This window comes from Chiloscyllium plagiosum, chromosome 14 (assembly GCF_004010195.1).
Source record: "Chiloscyllium plagiosum isolate BGI_BamShark_2017 chromosome 14, ASM401019v2, whole genome shotgun sequence".
In the NCBI taxonomy this organism is placed as follows: domain Eukaryota; kingdom Metazoa; phylum Chordata; class Chondrichthyes; order Orectolobiformes; family Hemiscylliidae; genus Chiloscyllium; species Chiloscyllium plagiosum.
In genome coordinates, this window is record NC_057723.1 from 4,552,690 (window position 1) to 4,572,824 (window position 20,135).

General features: G+C 40.5%; 1 protein-coding gene across 1 annotated transcript in view; it reads right to left on the bottom strand.

The window, feature by feature from the left end:
• The window catches only part of LOC122556968, a 309,989-nt gene that overhangs the window by 98,424 nt on the left and 191,430 nt on the right, over positions 1–20,135 (bottom strand). The window lies entirely within an intron of this gene.

The following is a 20,135-nucleotide window of genomic DNA, read 5'->3' on the forward strand; positions in this document are numbered from 1 at the left end:
AGAAATATCTGATTTTTAAATGCATGGTGCTGACCTTCAGTTGCTTTTCTACACCCTCAATTGAGCCACAGTTAAACCCCTGACTTGATAGTAGTGGGAGGGTGAGTGATCTGACAGGCTGTAATCTATAAAGGTTACTGATTACAGTAGAGTACATTTGTGCTGCTGCTCATGGTTCACAGGACCCCTTTGGATGCCTGGTTTGAATTCTTGGACCTGTTCTGAATCTATCCCATTTAATTTTTGGTCACGATGAAATACGTGACGGAGGTAAAGATGAAAATTAGTTTCCACAAATACTGTGCAATGGTCACTCCTTTCCAAGCCTATGTACATTGCTATTTTGCCAAGGTCCTTGAAATAGCCAGCTCAAGTGGCCACCTTAAGGAAGAGCCATCAAAATTGTATCCTCTGATGTCTTGAAATCAAATGCGAGAAACTCTATCCCATGCAATTATTTACTAGTCAACTTCTCTTGAAAACAGAGACATTCTGGTACCTTTCCAATGTTCCCATCTCAAGAGTCTGTAGGTTATAGAAAATGAGTTGAATCATGTTCTTACCAAATCATTATGTACCCACAAAGGTCATTGGATATTGATCAGTGATTTAAACTACAGTCTATCTTCTAATAAGGCTCAATTCATGCATTTCTCACTGTCAATTTGGCTAAGCACAGTTTGCAAAGACTGCTCCAAAACCCAGTTCATACTGCATTGTTCAGTGGAGTAGCTTAAAAACCCCAAAGGAACGCTGAATCAAACTTACAGTCATCTGTAGCTTGATGATGTTTTATGCTAAAAAGTTCAGCAGTGTGAAATAATATCACAAAACTGACAATTCCAAATCCATAAAATCCAGTTTATGATTTTATCTGTAGGCCCAATATCAGTGTATTATTTAATTTTGTCTGTTGCAATTTCTAGTTTGTTCTCTTCTGTATTTTTATGAGAACCAAATGTTCTTGGCATTCAGTATCATCACTGTACAGTTCAACATTTCTTCTAATACTTGTAAAGTTGTTGAGACATACTACCTTCTAAGTTCAGTTGTGTTCATTTTTCATCTACAGTTAGAAGAGTGCAGAGTTCTAAGTGTTCAGTGAAATTGATAGTATGTCAACTTCTTTTTATTTTTCATTGAATGCAGAATCAACTAGGTTGTGACAAGAAGTAATCGTGCTATTTTCTTCAACTGCCACAGAGGTCAAGCCATTGTAAGGAGTGCTGGCCCAACATTGCTTGCCACTTATGAACTGTGGTGTCGAACTCTTAACTGTGTTTTTTAGTTTCACTAAAGAAAAAGGACTGTAATGTTTGACTTCTTAACTTTATTTTCTTTACTCTTCTGTTTTGTAGAGGTGCCTTTGTACCTAAGGTGGGACTGTAGTGACGACTTTTAAACTTTTCACTGTACTCATGTGAGTACATGTGATAATTAACCCAATTCAAAATTCAAATGGTCTGTGCCAAACTACCTGTTGTGCTTAGTTTATGCTTTAATTGAATTGTATACCATGCTGATATTATTTTCGTGCTTTTTAAAAAACAGATAGGATGAATGGAAAGCTGATTATATTTGGGTTTTACTCACCATTCCTGCTTGATATAGCCTTTCAATCCTTAAATTGGTAGTAGTTGCTTTTTATAGAATTACAGCAATAAAGGCACTTACAGTGGGGTATTAAGCCATTGAGTCTGTTTTGGTGTATTCATATGTCGCACAAAGCTATACCACAATGGTATTTACCCCTCTTTACTCCATAACCTTACTCAACAAAAAAAAAATGATTGTGATATATTAAATACAATTAACCTATTTAAACACAATTAAACTATACAACAGACAGCATCTGGAGAAATTCTCAAAGCTTGGCAGAGGGACCAGTTTCCAAAACAACATTCAACCCAATTAAATTTGTCCTAATTACTGATGCCTTACTTGTGAGGCATATAAATAAGTAATGATGAATGTTACCTCAGTTCCAGAGGACCATAGGCTACTCTCTCGCAACAATGAGTTCAACCCAAGGTAATTCAAGATTGCATTTTTATCCATAAATACTTGTTCAGTGATGGGTGCTTTCAGGTGTTTCCACTCATCACTATAAATTATTCTGATAGCAGAACAAATGGATAGCAGTCACTGCTTACCTTCATCAATACAAATTTATGCTCAGCTGAAAGAATATTTTTGCATTTCAGCAATGTTTTTCTCTCTATCCACTGATTGCTGAATTAACCTAATTATCTTTCATAGTTCATGCTACCTAACAGAATAGCTGAGAGCAATGATTAATTTGAGGGGTTATTCTTACTTATAATGCTAAATCCGCTAATAAGATAAGCAGGCATTTTCACTGCTTAGTAATACTACTGGAAAGATTATATATGAAGCTTGTAATTTTTTTTCAGAAGATTTTACTCTTGGCTCTTTATCCCGTAATAGATATACAGAGATACGATGGCCAAGTGGTATTATCGCTCTAATATTAATCGAGAAACCCAGAACAATGACTGGGGACCGAGGTTAGAATCCCACCACAACAGATGGTGGAATTTGAATTCAATAAAAAAGAATTTGGAGTTTAGAGTCGACTGATGACAATGAAACCATTGTCAATTGTTTGAAAAACCCATCTGGTTCACTAATGTCCTTTTAGGGAAGGAAATCTGCCATTCTTACCTGGTGTGGCCTACATGTGACTCCAGCACTGTGGCTTACTCTCAGCTGCCCTCTGACATGGACTAGCAAGCCAATTGCTAGAAAGTCACAACAAAGAAATGAAACTGGATGGACCACCTGGCATCGATCTTGGAACCGGAAAAGACAATGGCAAAAACACAAACAGCCCTGTTGACCATGCAAAGTCCTCCTTACAAACATCTTGGAGCTAGTGCCAAAATTGGGAGAGGCATCTCACAGACTAGTCAAGCAACAGCCTAACATAGTCATTCTTACGGAATCAAAGTGCTGAAGGCACTGGATACTGCAAAGGCAATGGGCTCTGATAACATTCCAGCAATAGTAGTGAAGACTTGTGCTCCAGAACTTTCCGCTCCCCTAGCCAAACTCTTCCAGTACATTTACAACACTGGCAATGTGGAAAATTGCCCAGGTATGTCCTGTTTGCAAAAATCAGGACAAATCCAGCCCGGCCAATTATCGCCCAATCAATTGACTGTCCACCATCAGTAAAGTGATGGAAGGAGTCATCAACAGTGCTATGAAGCAGCACCTGCTCAGCAACAACCTGATCAGTGATGCCCAATTTAGGTTTCACCAGGGTCACTCAGGTCCTGATCTCATTACAGCCTTGGTTCAAACATGGACAAAAGAGCTGAATTCCAGAGGTGAAGTGAGAGTGACAGCCCTTGACATCAAGGCTGCATTTGAACAAGTATGGCATCAAGGACCCTGGCAAAATTGGAATCAGTGGGTATCAGGGGCAAACACTTCACTGGTTAGAGTTATACCTGGACAAAGGAAGATGGTTGTGGTTGTGGTTATGGAGGGTCAGTCATTTCAGCTCCAGGATATCTCTGCAGGAGTCCCTCGGGGTACTTGGCTACGGCCAACAATCTTCGATTGCTTCATCAATGTTCTTCCCTCTGTCATGAGGTCAAAAGTGGGGATGTTTTCCTCAGATACTGAAGCAGCCCATGCACAAATGCAACAAGATCTGGACAATATCCAGGCTTGGGCCAACAAGTGGCAAGTAATATTTGTCAAAGAATGTGGTGCTGGAAAAGCGCAGCCCATTAGGCAGCATCCGAGGAGCAGGAGAATCGATGTTTCAAGCATAAGCTCTTCATCAGGAATGAGGTTAGTGGCCTAAGGGGGCTGAGAGATAAATAGGGCTCGGGGGGAGGGGGGGGCGGATGCTGGGGGAAGGTAGCTGGGAAAGCGATAGGTAGATGGAGGTGGGGGTGAAGTTGATAGGTCAGAGAGGAGGGTGGAGCAGATAGGTGGGAAGGAGGATGGACAGCTAGGAAGTTGAAGGGGACGGTGTCAAGTTGGAAGGTTTGATCTGGAATAAGGTGGGAGGAGGGGAAATGAGGAAACTGGTGAAATCCACATTGATCCCTTGTGGTTGAAGGGTCCCAAGGCGAAGATGAGGCATTCTTCCTCCAGGCATAGGTGCTTAGGATTTGGAGGTGGAGGACACCCAGAACCTGCATGCTCTTGGTGGAGTAGGAGGGGGAAATAAAGTGTTCAGTCACTGGGAGGTGGGGTTGTTTGGTTCACATGTCCTAGAGACTTTCTCTGAAGCAATCCTCAAGTGGGTGTCCTGTCTCCAAAGTTTAGAGGAGACCACATCGGGAGCAATAGACAGAATAGATGACGTGTATGGAAATACAGGTGAATCTCTGTCTCAGAGATATATTTCCCTCCCCACCCCTATCTACGTTCTGGAGAGACCATTCCCTCTCTGACTCCCTTGTTAGGTCCACGCTCCCCAACAACCCACCCTTCACTCCCGGCACCTTCCTCTGCCACTGTGTGAGGTGCAAAACCTGCGCCCACACCTTCCCCCCTCACCTCCGTCTAAGGCCCCAAAGGTTCCTTCTACATCCAACAGAGATTCATCTGTACTTCCTGTAGTCAGACTCAGGTCGGTTAAGTGTTGCAAGGTTTAAACAGTCTCACGAAGTAACATCATTTAAAATTGCAGTGCCAAACCTTAAAGCAACGAATGATGCTTTTAGTGGACACTCAACATGGTCATCGCCCAAAGTCTACTGCCTATGGTGAGTGAACGTGAGTGGAAACTGTCCATACTAAAGCAGACACAGATAAAAACAATATTAGAATCTTCACACAGTATTAATTATTTATTAGACCCTTCTTGCTGACAATAAGGAGTTCTAAACTAAAATCTGCCCAAAAATTAGAAAGAGCGGATAATCAAAGAACAGTCAGTATTTCAGTTTTCTATAAAACTATTGTTTTTGTTTTAGGTATAAATGGTGGTGTAAGGAAATATCATTGCCACATATTTTCCCCTCTCCTGTAGTTTTTTCTGTGATGCTTTTCTATTATTTGTTCTATCAGTTTGGTCAATGATGATAACGTATAGTAAATGGGAATTAACAGGCATCTGTATCTCAACCATGTGTTCTGTATGTTTGAATAATCAGGGATTGAGCAGTGAGTGCTCTTATGGTCATCTGCAGCAAAGAGGATTTACAGAAAACCCAGATAAACCATGGAAATGCTGTCAATGTCACCCTCAAGGACTTAAGTGGGTCATCTCTCAAATCTATGGTGCATAATCAAGGGAATCTCAGTGGATAGTAAATGCTTTCATTTCAACTGAGGTTCAATAGATTGCACTCTCATCTAAAACTCAGCAGATCAGGTTTCCCTGTTCTAACACTAGAAGCTTTAGACTAAATCTAGACTTATATGTCCATGTTTTCTAAGGTAGATGCTGAACCTCTGGAAGTGCCATTTTTCACACAAAATGTTGAACTGATCCTACCAGAACCCACTGTGTATGTGGATATAAAAGATTTCATGATATTATTGCAAAGTGTTCCTGGGGAACTTTCCCCAGTGTACTGCCTAACAGTTATTCTTCAGGCAACAATAAACATCTTATCTAGTCATTCACACATCACTATATGTGGAATCTTGTAAATTGACTGCCACCTTTCCTACGTGACAACAAAATTTACTTAATTGAATATAAAGTGCTTTGGAATGTGCTGCAAACATAAAAGGTGCCAGACAAGTTAAGTTTTTTCACTTCTAAGGTCTTTTCTCCAAGGGATCACCATAATCAACACTGAACATGTCCACTCAGTGAAGTTCTTGCTTTGATGCCTATGTAGGCACTGCTAACATTGATGATGGATATGATCAGAAATGAAATTTGGCAATGACACAAAAATAGATCTGAAGGTAATTGGGAACAGGACAAAGAAATATAAATAAACATCATGAAGAGATAGAAATCTGGCTGATGGAGTATCATGTGCAAAATGTGAACATTTTCACTTTGGTGGGAAGAATTGACAATCAGTTTGTTGTTTAGAAGGGACGGTACTGCAGAACTCTTTATTACAGAAAGATCTGAATGTCTTGATATGAATCACAAGAAGCTAACAGGTAGGTACAGGAAATGATTAGGAAGGTAAATGCAATGTGTTCTTATTTGTAAAGAAGATCAAGTCTACTTGCAGAGAATATTTTGGTACAGTTGTACATGGCATAAGTGAGATAACATCTGCTGTATTCTGTATGGTTTTGGCTTTTTTACTTAAGAAAAGATATAAGTGCAGAGATGAGGAAGATTTTCTTCTCTCAGAGGGTCTGTGGAATTCTTTACTGCAGAAGGCTGTTGAGGCTAAATCATTAAGTACATTCAAGGCTAAAGGAATCAAGGGTAATGGGGAAAAAGCACGAAACTGGACTTTAGGCCGATCAGATCAGCTGTGGTCTCATTTAAAGGCAGAGCAGATTTGATGGACTTCTGCTCCTATGTCCAATATTCTTCCTGATAGGTTTCATTAAACTGATCCCTGGGATTGAATGGATTATGATATGAGCAAAGGTTGAACAGGTCAGGCCTGTATCCATTGAAGTGTAAAAGAATACAAGGGATTTTAATGAAGCATAAGATCATCTGTGCATTTGTCAGGATGGATGCTAATAGGATACGTCCCCATGTGGGAGAGGTGAGAACTATAGGGACAGCTTTCAAAAAAAAAGGGCTTTCCCATTGAAGACAGAGATGAGTAGAATTTTTTTTCTCTCTCCAAGGGTCATAATTATTGGAATTCTCTAAACGAGCAGTACAGGCTAGATCATTGATAGTTGAAAGATCAAGTTAAATCCACCCCCTTGTTAATAGATATTCTAAGATTATAGAGGGCAGACAGGAGAATGGAGTTGAGCTCATAATATGGTCAGTCATGATCTTAACAGATGGTGGAGAAGGGCGAATAAGCTGAATGGTCTACCCAGCTCCTAATTTGTACATATGAGATGAATCATCTCACATAGAGCACAAATCAAACCTATACATTTTGTAGTCTCTATGTTTGGTTAAAAAAAAACATTGTTGAAGTGTTTTTAATGACCACTAGTTGCGTGTTTATTTACTCACTGAGTCACATAATCCTCACTAAAATTATTATAATTTTGATACCATAAAGTAAGCATTTGCTTATCGTGCAGTGAAAATGAAAAATGGAAGAAATACCGAAACTTCATGAATAAAATCTTTCTCCAATTGCTGCTGCTTCTTCAGTGTTTATGTCTGTGACAGCTATCTTGTTGTAATTATACTTTATTGGGAGCTAATTTATTTTTTAATCCATCACTGTGACCATCTGCTACTAATTTGTGACACACAGAAATTAACCTTTATCAGTGACAAGTGTTGAGAATTGAATAAAAAAATCATTAAATCACATTAACTAAGTGTGCACATTTATATTGTAATATTTCAATTTTTGATAATTTAGATTGTCCTTTAATTCATTAAATTAACTAATCCCTTGTGGCAAAAACCATTTAAACAAATTTTAGCCAGAGGAAGTAAATTCTGTAGATAAAGTGATCCAATATATGGAATTGTTAAGAGCTAATTAGAAGCAGATTAGATTTGAAATGTGATGGTAACTTGGTTAAGAACTCTATGGTTATAACATGTGCCAAAATATCAATTAAGATAGTACATATATGTGTGAAGAAATTTGTTCATATTTTTATCAAGTTCCCTCTCCCTCAATAGAGACTGCCTATTTCTTCACATGGATGGATAGGGATGTCAAATCAGTACTGCATAAAGATAGATCATTTGACCAAGCAATTCTTGATTTCTGCAATACAGTGATCCTCTTATATAATGGGCTGGAAGTGGACTGCTTGACATAGCAATGAGAGAAAAATAGTCCTCCAGGATAATAGATGAAACCAATTCTTTGTGTATACAAACTGGTTTTATCTGCAATTAGTTTGTAGCCTCCAAATTAAGCTTTTGAATTTACTTCACTGAATTTGAAGACCAGGCAAGCATGAGTACTTCAACTAACACTACATTTAAAGAAAATTCGCAAAGATCACCACTTCCAACCACATCCAAATCCTAACTTGCCTGCTGTCCAGCCCTTCTCCCCAATCTGTACAGCTCCTGTGCTTCTAACCTCCACTTCCCCACACTTCTCTCTTGTCACTCAATCCCTGATCTTTGCCCAACTAACCCCATTGTAAGAACATTCAAGGTGATGAGACAAGTGTTAGAAGTGGAATTAGTGAAGATAAGTCAGTACAGACTCAATAATCTGGGCCACTTTGTGCTGTATGTCTTTTTACCAGTTCTCTAAGCTTCATAGCTCTGGGAATTGCTGTAAAGTTAACAATGATCCAACCTTACTGTCCTTCATTCCAGCTGACTTTTTTATGCTGTGATGGCTAAGGTGCAATGAGATGCCTCAGAATTCAGCAGATGCAGAGCATGAGCAAATGTACCCTCACCTTGTCTATTTCAAAACTGAACAAACTTGAATTTCCAGGCAGTCAAATTAAGCTACAGAAAGATCCACCAGAATAAAAAACTAGACTTTCTGGCCCTAGTGGCCTTTCATTGTGCTATCTCAGAAACATTATATTACTTGCAAATAATGAATTATATTTTACAAGATATCCAAATAAAAACAATATGTGATGACTTTGACAGAAAGAAAAATACAACCCTTTTTCATTATCATTATACAAAAGAAAATTACATGGTGAAGGACTTGAGATGGAAAAATAAAATGACAGGAATTAAAAAGTAAAATACTTTTAATTCATCTTTCCAAATTAAAATCTATTTACAGAAATAAAAGAAAGAACTACAAATGTTGGAGATCTGAAACAAAAACCAAAATTGCTGGCAAAGAAATAATGAAGTGACACCAGACTTAATGCGTTAACTCTGCTTTCTTTTCACAGAGTGTGGTGCTCGACAAGCACAGCCGGTCAGGCAGCATCCGAGGAACAGAAGAATCAACATTGCGAGCAATAAGCTCTTCATCAGGAATGAGAAGATGGCCCGAGGGAGCTGGGAGATAAATGGGAAGGGGGGTGGGATTGGGGGGACGGTAGCTGAGAATGAGATAGGTAGATGAAGTTGGGGTGAAGATGATAGGTCAGAGAGGAGGGTGGTGCGAATAAGTGGGAAGGAAGATGGACAGGTAGGACAGGTCAAGAGGGCAGTGCCGAGTTGGAAGGTTGGATCTGGGATAAGGTGGGAGGAGAGGAAATGAGGAAACTGGTGAAATCCACATTGATCCTGTGTGGTTGGAAGGTCCCAAAGTGGAAGATGAGGCGTTCTTCCTCCTGGCATCAGGTGGTAAGGATTTGACAGGGGAGGAGGCCCAGGACCTGCATGTCCTTGGCTTAGTGTGAGAAGTAGTTAAACTATTCGGCCACAGGGCAGTGAGGTTGTTTCATGCATCTGTCCCAGTGATGTTTTCTGAAACATTCCGCAAGTAGATGTCCTGTCTCCCCAATGTAGGGGTGACCACAATGGATAGAGATGACATGTGTGGAAGTGCAGGTAAATCTCTGATGAATGTGGAAGGCTCCTTTGGGGTCTTCAATGGAGGTAAGGGGGAGGTTTTGCACTTCTTCCGGTGGCAGGTGAAGGTGCCAGAAGGGGAGAGTGGGTTGGTGGGGGGCATGGATATAACAAGGGAGTTTCAGAGGGAATGCTCTTTATGGAACGCAGATAGGGATGGGGAGGAAAATATAGCCATGGTGGTGGTGTCTGTTGTAGGTGACAGAAATGTTGGAGGATGATGTGATGTATCCGGAGTTGGTGGAGTGGAAGGTGAGGACCAGGGGCTCCTGTTCTTGTTGCCAATTTCTCCCAGTTTCTTTTCACAGATGTGTCAAACCTGCTGAGTTTTGCTAGCAATTTCGGTTTTATTCCAACCTCTTAACTAGCCAGTTGGTAAAATTGAATTTGGAACCCTTTTTTGTATTTGATGAGAAAGAAAAGCTTGCTTTAAATTTACCATTTGTTGTGATATTAGAAGGTCCTACAGCTTATAGTTTACAATGTTCTACAGCTCATTAAGTATTTCTGAAGTTTAGCCTTTGTTGTAATTTAGGAAGGAGAAAGTGAGGTCTGCAGATGCTGGAGATCAGAGCTGGAAATGTGTTGCTGGAAAAGCGCAGCAGGTCAGGCAGCATCCAGGGAACAGGAGAATCGACGTTTCGGGCATAAGCCCTTCTTCAGGAATGAGGAAAGTTTGTCCAGCAGGCTAAGATAAAAGGTAGGGAGGAGGGACTTGGGGGAGGGGTGTCGGAAATGTGATAGGTGGAAAGAGGTCAAGGTCCTTCACACATATCATCTATTGCATCCTTTGGCCCCAAAGGAAACTTCCATATCCGCCACAGATTCACCTGTACCTTCACACATATCATCTATTGCATCCTTTGGCCCCAAAGGAAACTTCCATATCCGCCACAGATTCACCTGTACCTTCACACATATCATCTATTGCATCCTTTGGCCCCAAAGGAAACTTCCATATCCGCCACAGATTCACCTGTACCTTCACACATATCATCTATTGCATCCTTTGGCCCCAAAGGAAACTTCCATATCCGCCACAGATTCACCTGTACCTTCACACATATCATCTATTGCATCCTTTGGCCCCAAAGGAAACTTCCATATCCGCCACAGATTCACCTGTACCTTCACACATATCATCTATTGCATCCTTTGGCCCCAAAGGAAACTTCCATATCCGCCACAGATTCACCTGTACCTTCACACATATCATCTATTGCATCCTTTGGCCCCAAAGGAAACTTCCATATCCGCCACAGATTCACCTGCATCTCCACACATATCATCTATTGCATCCTTTGGCCCCAAAGGAAACTTCCATATCCGCCACAGATTCACCTGCATCTCCACACATATCATCTATTGCATCCTTTGGCCCCAAAGGAAACTTCCATATCCGCCACAGATTCACCTGCATCTCCACACATATCATCTATTGCATCCTTTGCACCCGATGTGGCCTTCTCTATATTGGGGAGACAGGCCGGCTACTTGCGGAGCGTTTCAGAGAACACCTCTGGGACACCCGGACCAACCAACCCAGCCACCCTGTAGCTCAACATTTCAATTCCCCCTCCGACTCCACCAAGGATATGCAGGTCTTTGGATTCCTCCATCGTCAGACCACAGCGAAACGATGGTTGGAGGAAGAACGCCTCATCTTCCGGCTAGGGACCCTCCAACCACAAGGGATGAACTCGGATTTCACCAGTTTCCTCATTTCCCCTCCCCCCAGCCTGTCTCAGTCAAATCCATCAAATTCAGCACCGCCTTCCTAACCTGAGATCTTCTTCCCGACCTCTCCGCCCCCACCCCAGTCTGACCTATCACCCTCACCTTGACCTCTTTCCACCTATCACATTTCCGACGCCCCTCCCCCAAGTCCCTCCTCCCTACCTGTAATTTAGGAAACCTAGCAGTCACTTTATCCCCAGTAAACCCCATCACAAGGAGCAATGTGGTAACAACCTGATAATCTGTTTTGGTAATATTCAGTGAAGGATTTGTATTGGTCGGGAATTATTCTGTGATTCTTCTTTTGCATTGATTTGACTGGGCAAGCAAAGCTTTGATTTAACATCCCACCTGGAAGACAGCTCTGTTGAAAATGCAGCAGTTGCTCAATAATATATTGAAGTGTCAGGACAAATTTTTGTGCCCATGTTCTTCAATAGCACTTGACCTAAACCTTTCAACATGAAGATGAGTGTACTAATAAGTTGGCCAGATTTAAGGTTTCTTTTCCTAAGGAAAGATATACTAACATTAACGGCATTGCAGAGAGGTTTCACTCGGCTAACATCGCGTATGGAGGGACTATCTTAATAGAGGGAAAGAATAGATTGGGCTTCCACTCACTAAAATACAGAAGAGTGCAGAACAACCTAATTGAAACATACAAGACTCTTAGAGGTCTTGACAGGGTAGATGTGGAAAGTTTGTTTCCACTTCTGAGAGAGTCTTGGACCAAAGGGAACAATTTCAGAATAAGGGCGTTACACATTTAAGACAGAGATGAGGTCAAATTTTTTTCACAAAATGTTGTGAATCTGTAGTATTCCTTGGCACAACCTTTGAGGATAGGTCATTGAGTAAATTCTTCAGAATAATGCCAGATTCCAAGGTCCAGGACTATGTGCGAGGGATGCACTAAAGCTGGGGGCAGCTGCCACCAAGGCATGGTGGGAAATGACCACTGCTGATATCTTTCCACTAAAGTTAAATTTTGGGGATGTGTTCAGTTATCGGGCCCTCTCGGTATCTTAATTGCATGTAAATATAATCTTATACAAGTAAGAGATGCCTTTGGTTTGTTTGTTGGATAAAGTCAAACTCCAATGTTTGTTAATTTTCTTCATATGCTATTGTACAGAAATATACATTTTGTGACTATGCACATATATAATAAAGACATTTTTTGTGAATAGAGTATAATTTTAAAATTTTTAAAAAATGTATATTCAAGGCCAAGATAGATTTTCAATACATAATGGTGTTCAGAGGAACCTTGATTACCCAAACAGGATGGGTGGACAATATTTCATTTGGATAATCGATTATTTGGTTAATTGATTAAATGCCTTTCCTTTGGGGCTCGGAGTTTTTTAAGTCTGCTTCCCATTCAGGAGACAAGGCAGCAGCACACTGCACACGAGCCCCTGCCCCCTCCCATCCAACACCGCCCCACGCCCACCCGCGCCCTGTCCAACACTTCCCCCGCCTGCCCAGCCCCCATGCAGCACCCCCTGTCCGCTAACCCCCCCCCCCCCCCCAGCAACCCAGGGCAGCCGGACTGGACACCAACAACAAGACTGCTGCTGCCTTAGCGCACGCACACACACACACAACCACATGCACAACTTTTTACTGCAAATTTTTGACAGGTTCCACTTTTACCCTGTACAGGACAATATTGGAGAGATTATCTGGGGGGGAGCGGGGGTTAGCGTACACCCCTCAGTCGACGTCCAGGGAAAGGGTGGGGAGACAGAAAGGGTGGGAGGTGAGTTATTTGGAGACAGTGCCTGTTTAATCATTGCAAACAAAAGAAGCGATCAGTGTTGGAAGCACGTCTTTGATGTAATGTTACTATCGGGACTTCGAGATCTCCTTCGAATAATCCGCTATTCGGATAATTGATATTCGGATAATCAAGGTTCCTTAGTAAAGGGTTTTGGGGAAAAAGCATGAAAGTGACGTTGAGAATTTTGAGTTCAGCCATAATCTGATAGAAAAGATTTTAGTAAGGCGTTTGATAAGGTTCCCCATGGTAGGCTACTAGGTGGGCTTGGATCGGCGCAACATCGAGGGCCCAAGGGCCTGTACTGCGCTGTATTCTTCTATGTTCTATGTTCTAAAAGCATAGCAGACTCAATGGGCTGAATAGCCTTCTTCTGCTCCTATGTCTATGGTCTCATACAAGTTATTGAAGCATCAAATTAAATAGTATTAGTGAATTTAAATGAAAATTTTGCACAAATCGTAAATGCATTCATTGTTAATATGAAATCAGTTTCAACCCATTGGACCCAGAAAGTTTATACATTTGAAAAGTCATTGATAATTGTAAACAAAAAGAAGTACTTGTATTTGCACCCTTTTTCTCAACCACAATAATTCAGATTATGACTGTATAAGGATAATTTAAAAAATCATAAAACAAGAAGTATTCTTCAATATCTTGTGTTTGAAGTTTATCTAAATAACAAAATAAAAATATATCAGAACAGCACTCATATTAATATGGTTGAAAGAAGATAGTTAAATCTTGCTCTTAGTACTGTACTTCATGAAACCTAACAAGAAAATCTCAGCATCCAGTTGCTATGGTAACTGGCAAGGTTGCTTGAACTATTATCTAAAGGATATAATTCCCTGAAGTACATCGCTAGACAATACACTCCCTCTTAATAACACCAAGTCAACAGAGGCATGAATTATTTCCTGCAGCGTTTTCTTAACTTTAACAGAATCACATATATTTCAGCTCTTTTCATGTGCTTCGTAATGTATGAAATTTATTTGTTAAAAAGCATTAACATTTCCTTCCATATTCCATCAAAAGTAGCTTATTTTCTTTATTCTTTGAAATGTTGCAACACCCTTTTCTCAAAGCCATAACTCATTTTTGGTGATGTTTCACAAGCACTGGCAACTGTACACCTAGTTTGCCCAATTTTCCATAGCAATACTACAATAAACTTGAATGCATTAGACCAAATTTCTTAACTGAGTGAACAATAGTAGATAATTGTTGCCATAAGCATTATTCCATGCTCTGAAAAAATGCTGTACTAACTTAAATTTCATTTTCAGTGTAACTGAATAGCAAGCTCAAATAAATACACACCAGTTATTGCACAGTCCTTTAAATAGGTTTGAAACATAAGAATTAAAGTGAATGTGCAAAACCTGCAATGCAACAGCATATTGCTTGTCTTGAATAGATTAGGTAAATCGAACGAGAATTTAACAATAATACATAACTTTGAAATAATCTTTTCAGCAACTGACACCATGAGGTCATTTGCTTTGTATTACCTGTCAGTTTCTTACTCAAAAGGTCTGCACTTGACAATGAACAATTGGTGGGACAGAGGAGGGACTACTCAGTAAATGCTAGAATCTGCCTGCTGCACTGTTCAGGTGTGTTGACAAATGGGTACATTCCACACCTGATTGAAACAAGAAGCAGCCTATATAATATATATCAATATACTAATGGAGTTCTACATAATCTACAAATAGTTGAAACATGTAATGTGCAAACTTGCGTCCATTATCATATTGAGTTGTCCAACCTGGTGGAACGAAGTTGAATTTTATTTAAGGCCAATTTGTTCTGCACTATTTTCCTCTGTCATGTGACAAGCTGCCAAAAGTTGTCAATTTTGAGTCATTCCAACTTTCAATGTCAGTGTAAGATTGTTGATAAAAAAATGGGCGAAGCCTTATATAACCCAGCCTGTTTCAGTTTCCAACAAAGTCACAGGAGAGAAAGATCAATGTTGAATGTGAAACGAAATGGATTCAGAAAATGCTACTCTCCCTATCCTTCATTCTCATGGCTGAATAGGCTATTCACAGCTCAATTAACTCCACAAAGAATTGCCCTCATGCAGATACATAAGAAAAAAAATGAGGAAATTTGTTTCACCCATCGCAAGAAAAAGAAAGGTCAATCATGAAACATGTTCAAAACAGTGAGTGACATCAAGAGATAGTGGGCTAATGCAGGAAATTGGTGTTAAAATTCATGGTCAGCCATGATCTAATTGAATAGTGGAGCAGGTTAAATGGATTGAATGGCAAACTCCAGCACTCCGACACCCATTATTTATTTTAGAAACATACAGCTAAACTAGGAGTAACATTTTAGTCTTGTGGTTCCTAATTTATCTTGTTTTCTTTGCTCTTCTAATTTGATGCCTACCTCACCTCTGGTACTCAATTACTAAGAAGTATTCCCCAAAATCTTCCACCCCTGATTGGATATTCCCCAAACCTGAGTCTAAGTATTGTAATATGTGATATTAATACCACAGGATCTTTACCCAACCCTATACGCAAACATTCACATACAAATTGTGTGAGCAGGAACAAAATGCTCAGATTCAGCCATCAAATTAATTCAAATTCACTGGGTAAAATCAAGGCACTCAGCCACTCCTTATTAAACAGGAGTCAAAAATACTAGCTTGATTCTTCCATTTTAACCTATTGATTCACCCAACAACAGGAGGAAGAATGCCTCATCTTCCACCTTGAGACCAATCAACCACATTGCATCAACATCGACTTCACCAGTTTCCATATTGTCCCTCCGCCCACATCATCCCAGATCCAACCCTCCAAATCGGCACTTCCCTCTTGAACTGTCCTATCTGTCTAACTTCCTTCTCACCTATCCGCTCCACCCTCCCCTCTGACCTATCATTATCAACCCCCACTTGCATCTAACTATCGCCTTCCCAGCTACCTTCCCTACAACCCCACCTTCCTATTTATCTCTCAGCAACCCCCTCCCCCCTCATTCCTGATGAAGGGCTTATGCCCGAAACATCATTTCTCCTGCCCTTCGGATGCTGCCTGACCTGCTGTGCTTTTCCAGTACCACACTTTTCGACTCTGATCTCCAGCATCAGCAGTCCTCACTTTCTCCTATTGTTACCAGCTGTTTAATAAAGAGGAGAAATCTGCACCAATTGCATTGAGTAGCCTTACTGCAATTTCCTCATCATTAGCTTAAGACTCTGAGGCTAAGTAAAGTATTAGCTCTGCTGCTTCTGCATTAGCATGCAGTACTATTTCTCATCTATATGTCACTTCTCTAAAACCTAATGTTTATTATTGTTTAAGCCCCTTTGGTTATGATGGATTGTTGTAATACAAAAGAGGTTCCAAGAGCGTGATGCAGTATGTAAATCTTATTTTTATATTGCAAAACTGGCTTGATAAGATTTTTGGACTTGTTAGTGGTACTGGTAGAAAACCAAATGTCAGCCAAAAGGAACCTTCCTTTATTAAGTGTGGCAGAGCATTTTTAATTCTAACTGACCTGGCAGATCTCACAGCTCAATGGCTGTTTCTAGCATCTACTCAGTATTCAATAACATCTCTATTTCTTTTATTTCTGCAGTGCGCTGGCAACACTGGGAGGCCTGTTGCATTTCCTAGTCATGTTCACTGTTATGCGAAGTAGCAACCTCACAAAAATTGAGAGAATAAATCATTCCCCAACCCACTCATGCTTTCCTTCTTCACTTGCTAATTCAGTCTAGCCTTTTTAAGTTTATTGTTAGACATGAGTTCTGCAAAATGTGCCAACGACCTGAATCAAAACGGAAATATCACCGACTGCTTCACTTCAAATCTAATTATAATTATACAAGTTCAAGTCTGTTTGCAAGGAAAAACGTCCTTAGTTTTCAGAATGCTTTACAGAATGGCAAGAGTTTACGTCACTGCCAAGTCATTGATATTCATGAAAGTTAGCCAGAGATTTAAAAATTGCTTTTGTTTTAGTTTGAAACTAACTTACTCCTGCTACTAATGAAACCACAGAGGTAAGGAATATGCAAATTACATGTTGATGTAATAAAAAATTGCTGCATGAACCAATGGTTTCTGCTAGCAACTTTCTGTGTCTGGCTGTAAGATTTTTTTACTGCTAAAAGTAAAAAAAATTGATGACACTGCTATTCATAAGAAAACAAAGCAACATTGAGTTGTTCTTAGTGGGAGCATCAAACTTATATAGTTCTGGCATATCTTCATTTGCTTGGAGATTTTTCAAAATTCAGTTCAAAATGGAAGTATTGTTATACTGCATTGCAGGGTACAACCTGCTTCAGTACAGTATCTTGTAAAAGAGAGGATGACCAGAGATGCCTATGTCATAACACATTAACACCAAAGTTAATGTTGCTTCTTTAATTGGCTTCCTCCACCCCTGCAGCTGTTCACAAAATTCACATTTATGTCATTTGTTAACTTTCATACAAATTATACTACATTAATCATAATTCATTTTGGCAATTGCTCAGAAATAACATTCACTTTTGACTCATAAGTTAATCAGTTCAACACCAACCTATAAGCTTAAGCACATAGCCTCGTCTGACACCTCACACTGAGGGTGTGCTGCACTGTTCATAGTTGCTAAGTTTTTGGTCCAAATTTAAATCAAGGTCTTCTCAGATACACACAAAATATCCCAAGGCACGATTCAGATATCTGCTGGATGGTTCTCCTCATGTTTGGGTCAATACTTATCTCTCAATTATTATAACCAGAAATAAACAATCTGTTCATTTATCTCACTGCACATTCTAGGAAACTGCAGCATGCAAATTGGGTCCAATTTTTCTCCAGCATTATAATAGCAACAAAATGAGTAATTTAACCTTCAGAATGTGTGGGTTTGGGCCTGGTGTCATGGAAAAGTTGCATCTTGACCCCAGACTGGTGATGTCTGAGGATGGATTTTATGGGTGCCAGTTAAAAAGTTGGGTGGACGTCCAAAGGCTGTTCTACAGCAATAAAATACTGAGGGCAGCATTAGCTGCATTAACATGAGACTTCCAGTCAGACTGGATGAGAACTTTGTCGCACTTGCGTTGCTAATGGAAACAGATGATAAAATAACAAGCAGCCCAAAATACAGAGGAACTCAGACTGAGAGGTATGTCTGTGCTTTGGGGTCATGCTGAGGAGGGTGAATGGGGAATGTGGGGTCTGCATTCAAGATGCTAAATTGACAAGGGGAGCATGGGTGTAAGGGTAAAGTGGAGAGGTGAAGGGAGAGTAGGGGCGGGGGATTGATCTTGGGGATTATCTCCAACAGGTTGAGGAACTCTCACAGCAGAGAGCAATAACGTACCTGGTATAAACATATGCAGCTACAGGTTCTAGGCTTCCCAAAGGGCAAAAACCTTAACCCATCAAAGAGAAAATAGTGGCAGAATTTGTCATAAATGGCCATGTAACTGCTCTAGCAGATGGAGCTCAATTAGTCTCATAAAACTTGACAGAGATCAGGCGTGATTGCGCCGATGCACAAAGGCAATCTGTTTGATATTATTTGCCCCAGCACCTTCAGACCTACCACCGGGGAGAGTGTAATCCATCCCTTGATGTCAATAGAGGCAAAACAGGGAAATGGTGGAAAACCCTCTTGAAGATGGTGCAATGGCAAGTTAAATATTAAATAAAACTGCATGCCTCATAATTATCCATCATTTTGAATTTCAAACTGGTGAGCCGTGCTTCCAAGATCTGGAAGACTCTGTTACTAAAGGGAAGTGAAGACTACTGAATCTAGGACGGCTTTCCACTTATCAACTGAATCCTGCTCACCTCAACTCATTCCAATTGAGTGCTCTCTATTAGACCTAAGTCTTTAACTCCCTTACCACCTTAGCTGTGCTCCTCAACCCTTCAATCACCTCTATGATCTCAATCCTTCCAACCTCGGCTCTGGCTCTGAATTTCCCTGTTGTTTCCAGAATCTGACCGACATTTACTCCAGTGTCTATAATGTTGCCTCTGGCTCTGATCTTTCTCCCCTACTGGAGCTTCACTGATGTTGTCTGCAAATTCCAAACATTTTTCCCCATCATCTTTTCAGTTTCATTTTCCCTGGGTGTTGTCTGCACTCTCTGATCATCATCATTTAGTCTCTGCAGTGTTGCCTGCGGACTCTGTTCATCTTCCACCTTCCAGCTCGGTATCCTGATCTTCCTCCCTCTAGCCTCCCTGATTCCTCTCTTCCATCCTAATCTTCTTTCCCTGACTGAGGCCTGTTGCAAAACATCTGTCTGCCGTGCCAGTTAGAGAAGCCTCTCAATTCAGTTGGTTGCAATAAAGAAGTGGAGATGAAAAATGGCAATCAGAATCTGCCATTAAAATCAGGAGGGTCTGCAAGTAACTTGCTGTTGAGGTTTTCAAATTCAATTAATTACTCCTCATGCCATCCACCTCTCCTCAGCTCTGGATTGACACTGATCTCTGTTTCAAAATACTATGTAATTTTTTTATTTGGGCAGGTGATGCGAACACAATTGACTAGGTCAGTAATTGTTACCCATCTGTAATTGACCCAAAAACGGTGGGACTGAACTGCTGTTTTGAACTGCTGCAGTCATGGGGGGGGGGGGGGGGGAGAAGGAAAACCCACTTGTCATGAAGGAAGTTCCAGCATTTTGACCCAATGATAGTGAAGGAATAGTGATATTATTCCAAGTTGGGATGATGTCTGAATTGAGTGGAACTTGCAGTTGCTGGTTTTCCCATGCACCTGCTGCCCCTATCATTCTTAGATGTCACAGATTTGGTAGATGGTGCAAATTGCACATCAATGCTGAAGGGAGAGACTATTATAGGTGGTGAATTTGACGCTCATCAAAGGGCATCTTTGTCCTGGATCATGTCATGCTTCTTCAGGGCTTTTAAGGCCACATCCATCCAAGCAAGTGGAAGTACTTTATCTGTAAAGTATGATTCTGCGAATGACCATGCTTGGCTGTTGCTTGACTAGCCTGAGACAGTTTGTCCAATT